The 13,344-nt window shown below is 48.6% G+C and overlaps 1 long non-coding RNA gene across 1 annotated transcript; it reads left to right on the top strand.

Moving 5' to 3' along the window:
• The first annotated feature begins 3,336 nt into the window (after positions 1-3,336).
• Positions 3,337-11,308, top strand: LOC132648743 (uncharacterized). The gene is made up of 5 exons (XR_009587132.1): positions 3,337-3,748; positions 8,629-8,793; positions 8,932-9,097; positions 9,244-9,399; positions 9,665-11,308. It is a non-coding gene; the product is annotated as an uncharacterized LOC132648743 (long non-coding RNA).
• The last annotated feature ends 2,036 nt before the right edge of the window (positions 11,309-13,344 follow it).

Raw genomic sequence — 13,344 nt, 5'->3', positions numbered from 1 at the left:
CAGGCCTGTGGAACCTTCTGGGTCAGAGTCTAAAGATCAAGCTCACCCAGAGGCTGAGGCATCAGAGGTCAGAGGAGAAGAATGGGGAGAGAGGTCAGGCTAAGAGCGGCTGTGGGCAGAGGAGGTGCAGGCAGTGGAGGGCTAGCTGGGCATAGCCTGATGTCATAGATGCTCATTAAATATCGAGGGTCAGACAACTTCTATTTTATGTTTATTTTATTTTGTTGGTCATGTTTGGTTCTGGCCATGTGTCTGGGCTATCCAGGCTCTGGTTCCTGGTCCTCCAGGCCGTGTTAGGCATGGGCTCTGTCTTATGGCATTGGTCCCACATTGGACCACTCCCTCAGGTTTTTTGCCACCTTTGTACCAACACATCTTACAAGCAAGACAACCTGTGGGTTGAAGGTTTCTTGGCTGGCTTGGTGTCCCAGTCACGATAGTGGAAGCCTCGCCTGGTTGTAGAAGATGGCAAGTCAGGCTCTCTATGTTCCATTACTAGGAGTTTTCTCTAGGGCCAGCCTTGTAGATTACTGGGAGTCTCCCCAACACTAGGTATCCTCTTGCCCCCTCCAATGCCCCCGTTCCAGTAATTTCTCCCTCCCCCTCCCACCTGTTCCTCTCTCTGCCTGCCCCCAGTCTACCCTTGGAATCTATCCTATTTCCCCTTCCAAGGAAGATCCATGTGTGTCCCTCTTGAGCCTTCTTTAGCATCTCTGGGTCTGAAGACTGTAGCATAATTATCCTTTGCAGCTAATATCAACTTATAAGTGAGTACATACTACGGTTGCCTTTCTGGCTCTGGGTTACCTCACTCAGGGGTCAGACAACTTTTGTAGCCATGAGGAAGATCACAGTTTCAAGACCAGCCTGGGGTTTGTGAGAGAACTTATTTCACACACACACACACACACACACACACAGTTTGTAGGTGGGAGCATCAGGGGGGTAGGGAGGAGGTTGGGGACAGGGAACTTCACACAGAGCCCTGAGGGCACATCGAGGGCAATTTAAATTGGGAAATTCATCACCCAGTTTCTCTCTTCTTGAGTCTTCTACTCTCCTCTTCCTGTCCTTCTTTCGAAGCTCCCTCCATCCCTTCTTTCTTCTAGGTTGGTTGATGATAACTTAGGAAAAAACAAAAAAACTTGACAAGCATTAATCATCATGAACTAAAGGAAAACAAAAAAGACTTAAAGAAGAGTCCTTTGGTGATCTGAGAGATAGATGGCTCAGTGGCTCAGAGCACTGGCTACTCTTCCAGGGGTTCGATTCCCAGAATTCATGTGGCGGCTCACAAACACTACAGGATCTGATGGCCTGTGGGGTCTGACGCCCCCTTCTGGTGTGCAGGTGTACGTGCGGACATTAACCCCCGGATACATAATAAAATGATCATTTAAAAGGAAGGGTCCCTTGGGAAACGAGGCCTTGTGAAAATCAGACCCTTCCCACCTGGCAGCAAACCATGCTTCCTTCCCCACTGAGCGTTTTCTGTGTCCGCTTGGTTGGATGATATCACCCAGCTATTTAATAAAAAGGACATCTGGGCATGGCTGTGGGAGGGTTTTGTAGTTTGCACTGGTGTTGGTGGATTTCATTGGGTTGATTGAAGAAAGAGAGCAATTGCAGTACTTCCTAGTGGCAGGGAGAGCAGCCTGTGTGGGACCAGACCTGACAGCTTCCTGGAAGCTTTTAAAATTGTTGTACAAAAGCAGGTCAATTTCTGTGTACCAAAACAAACTTAAAGGAATATTTATTTCTGCTCATGCTTTCAGAAGCTTATGCCATAGTGAGCTGCTTTGATCGATCTAGGTATCTGGTGAAGCAGACCATAAGAGTAGGGAACCCACGATGTAGGAAACATCTCATGGTGGCTGAGAGCAAGGAGAAGAGGAGCTGGGGACTCTGTCATCTCCTCAGGGGCATGCCACTGAAATCCAATTTCCACCACCTGCACCTCAGCCTCATCTCTTACAGCTCCTACCTCCACATGATGCCCCCAGCTCAGGACCACGCCTGCCTGCGACACAGGGACCTTTGGGGAACGTGCTGACTAGCGCTTGTCAACCTGACACAAACCAGCATCACCTGGTAGGAGGGAACCTGCGCTGAGGAAATGCCTCATCGAGTTAGGCAGTGTCTGTGTGACACTTTCTTGACTGTTGATTGACCTAGGCAGGCCCAGCCCATTGTGAGGTGGTTGTCTGGGACATACAAAAAAGGGAGCTGACTGCAAACCTGGAGACCAATCCAGCAGCAGCTTTTGCTCCTGGTTCCCGGCTCTGTTCCTGTTTGAGTTTCTGTCCTGACTTTAGCAAATGATGGACTGTGATTGGGATATATAATTCAAATAAATCCTTTCCTCACCACGGTTTGGTTCTGGACAGTGTTTTATCAAAGTAAGTAGAACAGCACACACTTAAGAGCCAAATCAAAAACTAAAACACAGGGCTCATAATCCAGTTCAGTTGGTAGGTTACTTGTGCAAGCCTGCACAAGGTCTTGAGGGTCAAGCTCCAGCAGCACACGAAGCCAGACATCTACCTGACACAAGCTAGGCTTGGAGGAGAGGTCTGAACTGAGAACATGCTCCCATCAGATTGCCTTTAGGCAGGTCTGTAGGCCATTGTTTTGGTCAATGACTGTTGTGGCAGTGCCCAGCCTACTGGGCAGGTGGGTCCTGGAGGTTCAAGAAAGCAGACTGAACAAGCAATGAGGATCAAGCTAGTGTGTGGTGACAACTGCAATTGTCTTGGGGGATTGGCATGCCCCACCAACCACAGACGGCCACAAGATTTAAGGAGCTGGCTGCCACCTTGACACTTACATGGTCCCTGCATTACCAGTTTCGTTTTGTTTTTTTCTAAGAGGTTAAAAGGTCATTTCCTACACCCAGGTTGGGCTGTTGATCAGAGAGTGCCCCAACCCAGAGGCTTCAGTTGCTCTGCAGACTGTACCTGGTCCCTGATGAAAAGGTGCAAATCAGAAACAAAGTAGAGAAGTAGGACTGCCTCCTGCAGAGTGTGGAAGCTTGGGCCTCTGGGCCAGGGACCGCTCACCCTTTTTCTGCTGGAACCGGAGATCCTGTCACCTCACCCCACACTGCTGCATCCTGGGAGGTTCCACGCCTCCCAAGAAGGTCTGGGCACTGTTGGTCTCTGGGAAGGAGAGGATGCACCGTGGTGACTTGAGTGACGGCTGAACGAGGTCTGTGCCACAGACCCCCAGTCCAGCTACGGGTGCCGGGCGGGGGTGGGGATTTTCTATCCTAAAGTGGTGCTGTGTTCTAGCTGGGCTGCTGGCACCAGGCCAGGTGGCATCGGGGAGCTCAGGGTTCCCAAACCAAGTCCGGTAGCAACGGCGTCCTGACCTGACCCGAGTGAACGGCTTCAAGAACAGCTGACAGCTTCCTCCCACAGACGGGCACCGCGGTGGGCGCGGCAGCACGCAAGCTCACAGAGCTCCAGCGGTGACTTGGGTGGCTCTGTGGCAACTGCCTGGCCAGCAGTCAAGCCAGTGATGAATTCTGCAGGAGGAAGAGAGCCCCTTCTCTCCCCAGTGCTACAGCTCAGCGGAACAGCCAGGCCCAGGGGTCTCTTCGCTGAAGCAGACCGTGTCTTCCCGGCTGAAAGGAAGCAGCATTTTTGGTGGGGCCTGTTTTAATCAGTCCTAACGTTGGTGGGCCGCAGCTACGATGGGGAGAGAACGAGGAGAGCCTGCTTTTCCTTCCTGGCTGTTTTTATTCCAGGTGAGAGAAGCACCTTGGGCCCACGAGTCAGGGCTGTATTTATTACCCGTGGCTGTGCGTGTTGCTATCTGAAGCACGGACTCCCAAAACGAGGAGATTTGGGTTTTCGCGAGTTTTATGCCAGGAGTCATTAAGAAGATACGTGTCTCCCTTACCTGAGGGTTTTTTCTGGGTGCTGAATTGTTCCCCATGATAGATAAAAACAGGAAATGATGCTTGTGATTGTCAACTTTCCTGGGGCAACTTTAATTTTCAAGGGGATTGGTACTGCCCACCAACCACAAGCCTGCCCGCAGATTTGAGAGGCCGGCAGCCATCTAATGACACATGGCCGATGAGTTGTTATTGGTTTTTTTCTTGGCGAAATGGACGGTGCTCACTGCTTTATTTCATGTGAAACAGGGCCTTATAAACCTTGGGCAGAGAGGGGAGTTTTTGAGGATGAATGTGCCTCATTGGCTGGGACTTAGGACACTGGCAATGCTCTGTTTACACGGGGAAAGAACAGGTGACAAGCTTATGTGGCCACCTGGGGTTGTGTCACGTGCTCCCGAGGCAGGCACAGAAATAGAGAGAGCTTTGTCCCACACCCTCTATTCTCAGGTTTGAGACTGCCAGGGTTGGAACATGCTCCATCTTGGCAGTTCCACGCCAGCTCCCCTGGAGGCAAGGTCTTCAGGCCCCACAGTAAGCAGCACTCTTCCATGGACTCCTCAGTTCCTGTCCCGACTTCCCTCAGTGATGGCGTGTAAACTGAGCGCTATAAACTCAAGGAAAGCCTTTCCTCCTCGTGTTGTTATCGGTCATGGTGTGTTTTGACAGTAATAAAAATCCTAAGACACGCCCGACTGCAATGACAACATTCAGGAGATGGACATAGGAGGATGAGAACTCCAAGGTTAAGGGCCAGCTAGATGGCGAGAGTACACATCACCAAACCTGACAACTAGCGTTTGATCTCCAGGACCCATATTACTGAAGGAGAGAATGCCTACCGATTGTCTTCAGACCATCAGTCGTGTGCCCTGGAATGTCCTTGTACAGGAAGATAGGCGCGCACACACACACACACACACAAATTGTAATAAAACCATAATGTTCAAGACAGAGAGAAAATTAGTTCAAGGTCATCTTTAGCTACATAGTGAGTTTGAGGTCAGCCAGGAATACATGAGACCATCTCTAAAAAAAAAAGAAGAAGAAGAAGTTAAAAATCAAATCAGTATATAATTCAGCTATAACCTCCTGTGCATATTCCCTTAAGGAAAAAAATTCAGTGTACAATAGAGATATTTGCACACTATGTTTATTTCAGTAATGTTCACAACAGCCACGGGACAAAATCAACCTAGGAGTGTGTCAGTGGATAAATAAATGGATACAGATGTAGCATATGTGTGCAATGCTGTATTATTGGGTCATAAAGAAGAATGACATCATGCTATTTGCAGAAAAATGGATGGAACTGGAGCCCGATGGCCTGAGTTTGAGCTTTGGGCCTCACATGGTAGGAGAGACCTGATTCCCAAATGCTGTCTTGTGACTTGCACATACATGCCACAGGGCACGCCTGCGTAGGTAAACGTACAGTGAGATACATAAATGTAGTGTGTAATGAGATCTGAAGATAAGATGGGGTTGGAGTGGCTGCTCAGGGTTGAGAGCACTGGCTGCTCTTGCAGAGGACCTGGATTAAATTCCCAGAACCTACATGGTAGCCCACAGCCTCCTGCAACTCCAGTCCTCTGGGATCTGACATCCTCTTCTGATCCACGGGCACTATACACACATGGTCACTCACATACATGCAAGAAAAATAAAATAATTAAAGTAATTTTAAAATAAAAAGAGTAAGAGAAAGGGTATGAATCAGAAGATTGACACATTTAGTTCTAATATATTTATTATATGCTTTTAAAGATAAAAACATTTCAACTATGTCTAACAATAGACAAGTAGCAAATGTTTCTAAAAATCATTCTTTTTTATTTTTATTAATTACACTTTATTCACTTTGTATCCCCCATAAGCCCCTCCTTCCCTCCCAACCCCACCCTCCCTCTCCCTTCTTCATGCATGTCCCTCCCCAAGTCCACTGATAGGGGAGGTCCTCCTCTCCTTCCTTCTGATCTTAGTCTATCAGATCTCATCAGGATTGGCTGCATTGTCATCTTCTGTGGCCTGGTAAGGCTGCTCCCCCCTCAGGGGTTGGTGATCAAAGAGCAGGCCAATCAGTTCATGTCAGAGACCGTCCCTGTTCCCATTACTATGTAACCCACTTGGACACTGAACTGCCATGGGCTACATTTGTGCAGGGGTCCTAGGTTATCTCCATGAATAGTCCTTGGTTGGAGTATCAGTCTCTGGGAAGTTCCCTGTGTTCAAATTTTCTGGTTCTGTTGCTCTCCTAAAAATCATTCTTGAAGTAATATACACCATAAAATGTTCTCAGGCTTAAGTGTAACAAAATATGTGCAGTATATCTGTGATGAAAACTTCAAGACACTGATGAAAAAGTCTAGGAAGATCCAAATAGAGAGACAAGACAATGTTCATGGATAGGATGGCTCAATAATGGTTAAGATGATTCTTCAATTGACCTTTAAAAAATATACTTATCTATATATGTGTGAGGGTAAGTGCACATGTGTGCAGGTGCCAATGAAGACTGAAAGAGAGCACTAGATCTCAAGATCAGGTTGTGAACCACCCAGTATGGATCCTGGGAATCAATCTTGGTTCTCTGAAGGAGGGTTTTGTTTGTTTTTGTTGCACTCTTTTGTTTTGTTTTTGAGATGGGGTTTCACTGTGTATCTCTGGTTGGCTTGGAACTTGCTCTGTAGACCAGGCTGGCCTTGAACTCCTTCAGACCCACCTGTGTTAGCTTTTCAAGTCCTGGGGTTAAAGGCATGCACTATCATGCCCAGATTTTGAAAGAGGACGTAACCACAGATCCATCTTTCTAGGCCTCAAAAATTGATCTTTTGACTTGAAAAGAATTCAATCAAAAATCCTACCAGGATCTCACTGTCTGAATAGAGACATTGATTATGAAATTCATATGAACATAAAAAGGTAAAGAAAGCCAAACTATTCAAAAATTAAAATATGGTTAAAGGATTTCTGTTACCTAGAACTATGGAAATTATGACAGTGTGCTGAAATGGAATTCACTGAAAGTCTACCAAAATGCCAACTGTATACCCTCACCTCCCATACAAGAGCTGCATTTACAGCATTCAAAGTTCACCTGCCCCTCTGGGTGATGTGTAATGCTCCCCTCGTGTTTTGATGTGAGTGACCGTGGTCTCAAAACAATAAAATCAAAGGTAGATACCACCTCAACATATCCACAAGTAAATAATTCTCACTTAAAAATCACACCTAAGGGGCCGGGGAGAATGGAGTTAATGAAGTGTGTGCTTTCCTTACATTCATGGCACCCCAGAACTGGGCAGGATGGGGGGTATGTGTAATTCCAGCATTGGGGAGGTGGACACAGGCAGATCCTTGGAGCTCTCTGGTTAGCGCTAGGCTAGTGAGCGATCTTGTGGACAGCATTCCTGAGCATCAGTGCCCAAAACTGTCCTCTGCCAGCATACACACACACACACACACACACACACACACACGCGCGCGCGCGCGCGCGCGCCTATGCAAATACCATACAACCCACTCAAAAAAAAAAAAAACAATTACAGTCAGCTGGGGAGGGAGGAGTACATTGGAGTGATAGAGGATTTGCCTAGGGTGTACAAGACCTGGGTTCAAACGACAGCACTGCCAAAAAGGCTTATAAAGACATTATAGAATAAGGACAGAACACCAGAGCTACAAAGAACACGGAGCGCAGTACTGTTCTGCAGTTAGGAAAATGTAAAGCTGGATTTTATTTACTTTTAGGTTTCAGAGCTAGGATCTCACTATGTGCCCCAGATACTCCTTAAACTTCCCATGTAGCCCAGGCTGGTTTTTAACTCATGTTTCCCAGTCTCCATCCTCCAAATACTGGGCTTAGAGACGTGTGCCACCATGTGTGCCCAGCTGAAACTCTTTTACTTCCTAATGGGAGGGAGAAAATCAAATCCCAGAAGTGATTCAATGAGGAAAATTTTGCATGCACATGTGTGCACAGGCTTGCTCATGAGGAGGGCAGAGACTGACATGAGGTAGCCTCATCTATCACTGTCTACTGATTTCCTCGGAAAGAATCTCTCACTGAACTTGGAACTTTTTTTTTTTCTTTCTTTCTTCTGGGTTTTTGAGACAGGATTTCTCTGTGTGGGCCTGACTATCCTAGAATTTGCTCTGTAGACCAGGCTGGTCTCAATAAGTGCCTGGATTAAAGGTACACCACCAGAGCCCAGCTGAACCCGGAGCTTTCTGATTCAGCTAGACCGACTGGCCAGGGGGGCCCTGGGATCCTCCTGTCTCCTCAACTGAGCCACCTCTCCAGCCCCAGGAGAAACAGGTGGGAGCCTGAGAGAACTCCACCTCCCAGGGAGCCTGCAAGCGTGACGCCGTTTTAAATGTAAGCTGTTTGAGTGGCCTTGGACGTCACAAGCCTTCAGCGTCACTTAACATCATTGTCAACGGCTCCCAGACTTCTCTCCTGAGAAACTGCCTTTCACTTCTGCAAATATTCCTTCAGATATGAGAGGCCAGGTACAGTGGCCCACTACTCTAATTGCAGCACTTGGGTAGTGAGGCCAGAGTTCTCAGCAGGTTTGCTGCAAGTTTGAGGCCAGCGTCGTCCACACAGTCGGTTCTAGGCCACTAAGACCTACATAAGCAAGACCTTGTTTCAAAAATGAAAGAAAAAAAAAATGCAGTGTTTGCTTCGGTGACAGAATCTCAAATTTGTTCCCTTTTTTGCTTAGACATCTACTGTGGCTCGTAGAGAGCAGTCTATGTTTGAGCTCAGGGAGGAAGTCATGCGGTCACCTAGGTGGCAGGGAAGCTCTTGGACTGGACACCAGCCCCGCCTCTTCTCATCCAGCAATAAAAGACTGCTTTTGTTGTGAAGCGACCCCCGCTGGTACTTGGTGAGTATGGGCAACAGCTTTGTTGATTCTGGGATCCCGTAGAGGTAGGTGGGTGGTTGGGGTCGTCCCAGGGCAGGCGTGGGGTCACTGCGCGCTCAGCGGCTCCACCCGCAGCCACAGCCTGCCCTCTGCGCGCAGGATCAGCTCCGGCTTCCGGCGCGGCTCCTTGTCACCCGGCAGGACGCGGAAGCACAGCAGCGTCAGCGCCAGCGCCACCTTCATCTCGTTCATGGCGAAAGTCTGTCCTATGCAGTTCCTGCGGGAGGAATAGATGGGGACTCTGACTAAGCCCGGACCCAGCCAGGTGCGGTGGGCTCCTACCTGATCGATCCTCCCCGCAGGCTACCTGAAACCCCATTTTGGCATTTGCTATACCTAGCCCAGACTGCAGCCCACAATGCTTAGCAGAAGGAGGGCAGAACTCTGATCCGTCCACCCTTGGCCTTCCAGTCTCTAAACTTTTACGCGGAACCGAAGTGGAGAGCAGGAAGGAAGTCCGGAATGCTGACCATTCCAACCACCTCCTGTCCTCATGGCAGCCCCGGACAACATCCTAACATCCCAGGCTTCACCCTTGCCCTGATGAGAAGGGATTAAAAGCCAGAGGTAGCCCCTTCTCCAGGTTTTCTGGGTCAAAGAGAAAGGAAGAGAGTCAAGACTAGATGGATGGATGGGGGGGGGGGGGTTCCTCAGTACACCAAGCAAGTCCCCAACAGGCGGAGGGACTGGAGTCAAGTTTCAGGGCCACGCCTCCACTCTAGTCCTGGCCTTGTCACAAATCCCAGCGGTGAGGGACCACACCTCAGGGTCTGGCCAGCCTGAAGGGTTATGTCTCCTGAAGCTTCTGATAGCAGCCATTCCCTGTTGGCAGGCGTCACAGTCAGTCCAAGGTCATTTCTGCCACTAGTGACCATCGTTCTACCCATACCCTTCTCCCACACACTCTGAAGGGCACCTTTGGGGATGACTCACCTTCCGGACCGAGAATATCCTGGGAGCAGCCACCGCGGGAGATGATGGTGACTGGGGGGTGCAGCCGCAGACTGCACATGGTCAGGAAGGGCAGCCCAGCCAGGTCGTCCCTAAGGAGCACACCACACGATTATCCAGGAGCAAAAACAAAGCCCTACCCAACCTCGCTATTGGGTAAGACTTAGCACCTCTCTCTGATCCTTGGTCATGTAAGATGAATTCCAAATGGGTCAGGCAGAGTGGTCCGTACCTTTAATCCCACCCAGCATAGGGGAGATAGAAGAAAGAACTCTGTGATTCTGAAGCCAGCCTGGTCTACACAGACAGCCAGGGATACATAGTGAATCAATCAGCAGCAGTCCTCCCCCCTCCTCAACAAACTAACTAACTAACTGAATAAAATATTGCTTTTGAGATTTGGTCTCATGCAATCAAGGCTGCCTTCAACTCCTGCCCCTCCTGCCCCCACTTCCCAAGTGTTGAGATTACAGACTTGAACTTCTGGGCTGGCTCTGGATGGAAGATCATGCATGAGGGGCTGGAGAGATGCCTCAGTGCTGCTCCTTCACAGGACCTCGGGGTAATTCCCAGCACCCATAGAGCGGCTTACAGCAGTCTATATAGCCATTTCCAGGAGAGATGATGCTTTCTTCTGGCCATTGTGGGTGCCACGTGGCACACACGTATGTACAGGCAGAATGCCCATATGCCTAAACTTAAAAAGTATCATGGGGGCTGGAGAGATGGCTCAAAGGTTAAGACCACAAACTAATCAACTGAAAAATGAGCTAAATATGGGTATGGTGACATTCTCCTATAATCCCAGCACTCAGGACGGGTAGGCATGAGAAAAGAAGTTTGAGACCGGCTTAGGCTACATAAAGATATTCTTACAGAAAAAAAAGATAGATAGATAGATAGATAGATAGATAGATAGATAGATAGATAGATAGATAGATAGATAGATAGATAGATATGTATATATATGAGACAAAGAGAAGGGCTAAAGACCATAAGGACCTGCACTCACCATTCAATCTCCTCAGGCTCTCGGTCCCTCAGGAGCTCCCGCACCTCCTGCCAGCAGCGCTCCTGGTATTCCGGGTGCCTCGCCAGGCTGTACAGGATCCAGGAGAGCCCACTGGCTGTGGTGTCCTGGCCTGCAGGCCAGAGAGGAAGGCTGTGCCTCTGGGTTGCTTCAGTGCCATAAAGAGAGCACCCAGGAAAAATAATGAACCAAAAAGATGGAAGGAATAGATGGATCCAGGACCTTTCCCCCAAATACCCATGTCCTCAGGACTAACTGATCCCAACCCTCCCTGTGGCTTCATGGGACCTGTGTCCTCTGCTTGGTTGTCCCCATCTGACAGCTCCTTTCTGTGTTCATCCTGGAGACAACACGAGACCCTCAATTCATGCCACTCAGAGGGCTCCTGAGCCTGACCTGACACAGCTCTGCTACCCATAGTGAACACAGAACTCCCTCCCACCTTGTTATTTGCTTTTCCCGCACAGCATTCAATAAAATCACCTCTAAAACTTATCTCTAACATCCCTCTCTCTTTTACGAGTACCATCCATGGCTCCTCAGTACCCCACTCACCAAGTATACTCCTCCTTCTGTAACACTGAATATCAAAGTCCCTGGTTACCTCTTTAATTCAGATACCAATGAAGCCCACCTTGGTCAGCAAGAGAACATCAGTGAAGTCTAAATATTTACTCTTAGCTTAGGCTTCAGGAACTCATCAACGCTTTGGCTGGAGAGGGTACGGCGTCTCTCCCTGATGACAGCATCTGTGAAGCTGTGCAGGTCACAGGCCTTGCGGAAGTGCCGCCCATCAGCAGTGAGGTGATACAGGAAGTCCACGTGTAGAAGTGTTAGCAGTGCCGTTTCACTGTGAGGGAGCTGACATCCAGGACTGCAGGAATCATTGCAGAGCAGGCCAGAGAGAAAGCAAAACCCAGAACCACAAAACCCAAAACACCCGCAAGCAAGAGACCCAGGACTGGTACACCTGCCTCCCCGGAGCTGCCCTCCAAGTGTACTTCATGATGCCTCTCACTTTTTATGGTCATTCATGTCCTGCTATAATATGGTATCGTAGTAAGCTGTCATGTGCTGGTTAGAGTTTCTGAAGGATGGACTCTGGAAGTAGTGTGGCTTCCCCATTTCAGACGTGTTTGTCTCTCAGTGTGACAAAGAGAAAGGTGAGAAGGGCCATAGACTAAAGGAAAACGATCATGCCCTTGGGAACTTGTTTGGAGGTCTAGTGTTATGCCTGAATCACAAGGCCCCAAAAGACCATCTCCAGGAGTCGAGTCCATTGCAAAACACATGAGAATCTTTTTATTACAAGCTCTAGCTTGGGCTCGCACCCCAACTGCCAAAGCAGTGAGAGCCTCCTGCTCAGGTTAGTTGGGTGATTTAAAAATTCCGGTCCCTCCCAGCATGCCCAAAGCAGGGGGATTCCTGCCTGGCAAGCATCTCTTGGTCAAAACACAAAAGGGATGTTGCATTTTGAATTGATTGGCTATAGGAAGGTCCCCGAACCATTAATGACCTGGTGGCCCTCCCTAGGGGGGTGGGCTGGTTTCCTAGCAACTGTATAACTAGTGGGCAGGGAAAGATTACATTAAGCTAGTTTCTTTTCCCAGGTGGCTGGGGCTTTAAACTTTTTGGTCTCAAACCTTTGGCAGAGTACAGGGAATCATAAGAAAGAAGGGGAGTTAGTCTGTTGGGGAAAGGATAGGAGCTCCACAAGGACCAAATATATCTGGGCACAGGGTCTTTTCTGAGACTGACATTCAACCAAGGACCATGTATGGATATAACCTAGAACCTCCACTCAGATGTAGCCTGTGGTAGCTCAGTAACCAATTGGTTTCCCAAAGTGAGGGGAACAAGGACTATTCCTAACAGGAACTCAATGACTGGCTCTTTGGTCTCCCCACCCCCAAGGGAGGAGCAGTCCTGTTAGGCCACAGAGGAGGGCTTTGCAGCCAGTCCTGAAGATACCTGATAAAACAGGATCAGATGAATGGGGAGGAGGTCCCCCCCATCAGTGGATTTGGAAAGGGGCACGGTGGAGATGAGGGAGGGAGGGAGGGACTGGGAGGGAATGAGGGATCGGGACACGGCTGGGATACAGAGTTAATAAAATGTAACTGATAAAAAAAATAATAATAAAAAAGAAATTGGTACTTTAAAAAAAAACTTTTTGGTCTCTCACTAGCAGGGGACTACTTACATACCCTTGACTGAAGAAAGGACTCCCATCTATCAGAGAAAGTTGTTCTACTTAATTATGTATGCATCTTTGGGAAGGATCCACATGTAGGACGGAGGGAGGAAGGGGACCAGCCAGGTCAGCCAATTCAGCACACATTTCAGAACCAGATCACCCTCACATCTGATACTGTGTCCTTGAGAAAAGCTGGAAGGCAAATCGTTCTCTATTCTCCATTCTCCAGACAGGCTGGGCACCTTCCCAAATCTTAAGATTCACTTAAGTTTTACAAAGGTAGTGCTTGACTTTTAGTGTGTGTGTGTGTGTGTGTGTGTGTGTGTGTGTGTTC

The sequence above is a fragment of the Meriones unguiculatus genome, chromosome 17 (genome assembly GCF_030254825.1).
Source record: "Meriones unguiculatus strain TT.TT164.6M chromosome 17, Bangor_MerUng_6.1, whole genome shotgun sequence".
NCBI classification, from domain to species: Eukaryota; Metazoa; Chordata; class Mammalia; order Rodentia; family Muridae; genus Meriones; species Meriones unguiculatus.
Note: the sequence above shows the minus strand (reverse complement) of the source record. Positions and strands in the feature narration are given on the sequence as shown.